Raw genomic sequence first — 3,588 nt, forward strand, 5'->3', positions numbered from 1 at the left:
TGGGTCGCTGTGGGCCGCTGTGCGGTCCCTACGGTGTCTGTGGGTCGCTGTGGGTCGCTGTGGGTCGCGGTGGGTCCCTACGGTGTCTGTGGGTCGCTGTGGGTCGCTGTGGTGTCTGTGGGTCGCTGTGGTGTCTGTGGGTCGCTGTGGGTCGCTGTGGGTCCCTACGGTGTCTGTGGGTCGCTGTGGATCGCTGTGGGTCGCTGTGGGTCCCTACCGTGTCTGTGGGTGTCTGTGGGTCGCGTGGGTCGCGGTGGGTCCCTACTGTGTCTGTGGTCGCTGTGGGTCGCGGTGGGTCCCTACGGTGTCTGGGTCGTGGGGGGGGTCCTACGGTGTCTGTGGGTGTCTGTGGGTGCCGGTGGGTCGCTGTGGATCGCGGTGGGTCGCCGTGGGTCGCCGTGGGTCCCACGGGTGCCCCCCCAGCTGTCGGGCCTGACGTCCTCCAGCAGCGAGCTCATCCTGGCGCACCTCTTCACGCAGGTCGGGCGGGGGGGCACTTGGGGGTCCCGTGGGGGGCCACTTGTGGGTCCGGGGGGCGCTTGGGGGTCTGGGAGGGCCACTTGTGGGTCCTGGGGGTCAGTTTTGGGGGCCCTCAAGGGGCACTCGGGGGGCCTGTGGGGGGCACTTGGGGGGCCCAGAGTCCACCTGGAGGCCCCAAGGGCCACTTGTGGGTCGGGGGGGCACTTGTGGGTCAGGGAGCTCAGTTAAGGGTTGGGGGAGGGTCACTTGTGGGTCACAGGGTGGGGGGCGGGGTGGGGGCGGGGCTGTGACACAGGGGCGGGGCAGGGGCGGGCTGTGACATGGGGGCGGGGCAGGGGCGGGGCAGGGGCGGGGCTGTGACATGGGGGCGGGGCAGGGGCAGGGCAGGGGCGGGGGCGGGGCTGTGACGCGCAGGCCGCAGGAGGAGCTGGCGGCCGCCCCTCCCCCGGTGCAGCAGGCCCGGCGGCGGCTGGGGGCGGCGCCCAACGCCCCCCTGCTCTGGGCCATGTACAACAGGTACTGGGCAAACTGGGGGCGCTGCGGCGGGGCTGCGGGGCACTGGACTGCCCTCGGAGCACTGGATCGAGCTGGGATTGAACTGGGAGGGAACTGGGAGGGGCTGGAATGGAACTGGGGGGACTGGTGGGGACTGGGAGGGGACTGCGGGGGGACTGCGGGGGACTGGGAGGGACTGGGGGGGGACTGGGACTGAACTGGGATTGAACCGGGGCGGACTGGGAGGGAACTGGGGGGGCTGGGAGGGGCTGGGAGGGACTGGGGGGGCTGGGAGGGACTGGGATTGGGCTAGGAGGACTGGCATCGAACTGGATTGAACTGGGATTGAACCGGGGGGGACTGGGAGGGAACTGGGGGGGGACTGGACTGGGCTAGGAGCACTGGGATTGAACCGGGGGGACTGGGATGGAACTGGGGGGGCTGGGAGGGACTGGGAGGGGACTGGGGGGGTCTGGGATGGGATTTGGGGGCACTGGGATCAGACTGGGATGGAGTGGGAGGGTACTGGGGAAACTGGGATCAAACTGGGAGGAATTGGGATTGAACTGGGATGGAGCTGGGGGGGTACCGGGGGGCTGGGAGGGACTGGGAGCTACTGGGATTGAGCTGAGGGGAACTGGAAGGGAACTGGGAGGGACTGGGAGAGAACTGGGAGGGAACTGGGGAGAAAATAGGGGGAACTGGGATCAAACTGGGAGGCACTAGGATGAACTGGGACACCCCCCTTGCAGCCGCGGGGACCTGGGCCTGCAGCGCAGCGGGGCCAACAGCCTGCGGTGAGTGACCCCTGACCCCTGACCCCACGTGACCCCCGTGACCCCACGTGACCCCCCCGCGACCCCTGACCTTTGCCCCCCCAGCTGCCCGGTGCTGCTGGTGGTGGGCGACAACTCCCCCCACAAGGACGCCATGGTGAGTGACGTCACTGGTGATGTCACCGGGCCTCCTGTGATGTCACCGGGCCTCCTCTGAGGTCACATGACACCCCCCCATGGGGTCACACAGGGTCAGAGGTCATGGGGTCAGAGGTCATGGGGGTCACAGAGGGTCAGAGGTCACGGGGGGTCAGAGGACTGCTGGGGGGGGGGGGGACCGGGCCTTACCGGGGTCGCGAGGTCAGAGGTCAGCCAGGGTCAGAGGTCACCGGGGAGGGGTCGGAGGTCACGGCCCCACCCGCGCAGCCGGCCAGGCTCACCGAGGCCTTCAAGTACTTCCTGCAGGGCATGGGCTACCGTGAGTACCGCCTAACGAGCCACCGCTAATTAACACTCCTGGGGGGGTAATTAGCGCTCGGGGCGGGTAATTAAGCCGCTCTGCATAATTAATTACCGCCGGGGTGGGGGCCTCGTTTGCGTGCTGGAAGGGGAAAACTCAGCTGAGGCGGGGGGAGTTAATTACACCGGGGGGGGGTAATTAGCAGTGCCATTAATTAACCTGGACCTGGGGGGAGTAATTAGCTGCTGTGAGGCAGGAATTAATTGACCTGAGGCTTAATTAACGCTCCTCAGTTCTAATTAACATCACCTCCCCCTCCACCCAGGGCAATTAAATGCAGTTCCGGGAGGGGGGGCGTGGCCGGGGGGGAGGGGGCGTGGCCGGGGGAGGAGGGGGCGTGGCCCGGGGGGAGGAGGGGGCGTGGCGGGGGGGAGGAGGGGCGTGGCGGGGGGGAGGAGGGGGCGTGGCGGGGGGAGGAGGGGGCGTGGCGGGGGGAGGAGGGGGCGTGGCCGGGGGGGAGGAGGGGGCGTGGCCGGGGGGGAGGAGGGGGCGTGGCCCGGGGGGAGGAGGGGGCGTGGCCCGGGGGGAGGAGGGGGCGTGGCCCGGGGGAGGAGGGGGCGTGGCCCGGGGGGAGGAGGGGGCGTGGCCCGGGGGGAGGAGGGGGCGTGGCCCGGGGGGAGGAGGGGGCGTGGCCCGGGGGGGAGGGGGCGTGGCCCGGGGGGGAGGAGGGGGCGTGGCCCGGGGGGGAGGGGGCGTGGCCCGGGGGGGGAGGAGGGGGCGTGGCCCGGGGGGGAGGAGGGGGCGTGGCCGGGGGGGAGGAGGGGGCGTGGCCCGGGGGGGGAGGAGGGGGGCGTGGCCCGGGGGGGAGGAGGGGGGGCGCGGCCCGGGGGGGGGGGGAGGAGGGGGCGTGGCCCGGGGGGGAGGAGGGGGCGTGGCCCGGGGGGAGGAGGGGGCGTGGCCCGGGGGGGGAGGAGGGGGCGTGGCCCGGGGAGGAGGGGGCGTGGCCCGGGCACCACCTGGCGCCCGGGGGAGGCGTGGCCCGGGGTGGGAGGGAGGGGGGTGGGCGTGGCCGGGGACGGGAGGGCGGGGGCGCGCGCCCCCCCTCCCCCCCCCCCCCCCCCCCCCCCGCAGTGGCGGCGGCGGCCATGACGCGGCTGTCGCGCTCCCGCACCGCCTCGCTCTCCGGCGCGGCCTCGGGGGACGGGGGGCGGGCCGCAGCCTGTCCCGCGGCAGCCTGGGGGGGGGCGGGGCGCCCCCCGCCCCCTGAGGGACCCCCCCCCGGGACCCGCGCTCCATCCCCCCAAATCCCCCCCCCACCCCCCATCCGGGACCCCCCCTAAAATCCCGCACCCAGGACCCCTAGACCCCCTAAGCACC

The 3,588-nt window shown here is 72.8% G+C and overlaps 1 long non-coding RNA gene across 1 annotated transcript; it reads left to right on the forward strand.

The window, feature by feature from the left end:
* The first annotated feature begins 421 nt into the window (after positions 1-421).
* Positions 422-1,910, forward strand: LOC147598914 (uncharacterized). The gene is made up of 4 exons (XR_015260176.1): positions 422-480; positions 902-996; positions 1,728-1,772; positions 1,857-1,910. It is a non-coding gene; the product is annotated as an uncharacterized LOC147598914 (long non-coding RNA).
* The last annotated feature ends 1,678 nt before the right edge of the window (positions 1,911-3,588 follow it).

Source organism: Chlamydotis macqueenii, chromosome 15, assembly GCF_036417535.1.
Source record: "Chlamydotis macqueenii isolate bChlMac1 chromosome 15, bChlMac1.mat, whole genome shotgun sequence".
Lineage (NCBI taxonomy): Eukaryota > Metazoa > Chordata > Aves > Otidiformes > Otididae > Chlamydotis > Chlamydotis macqueenii.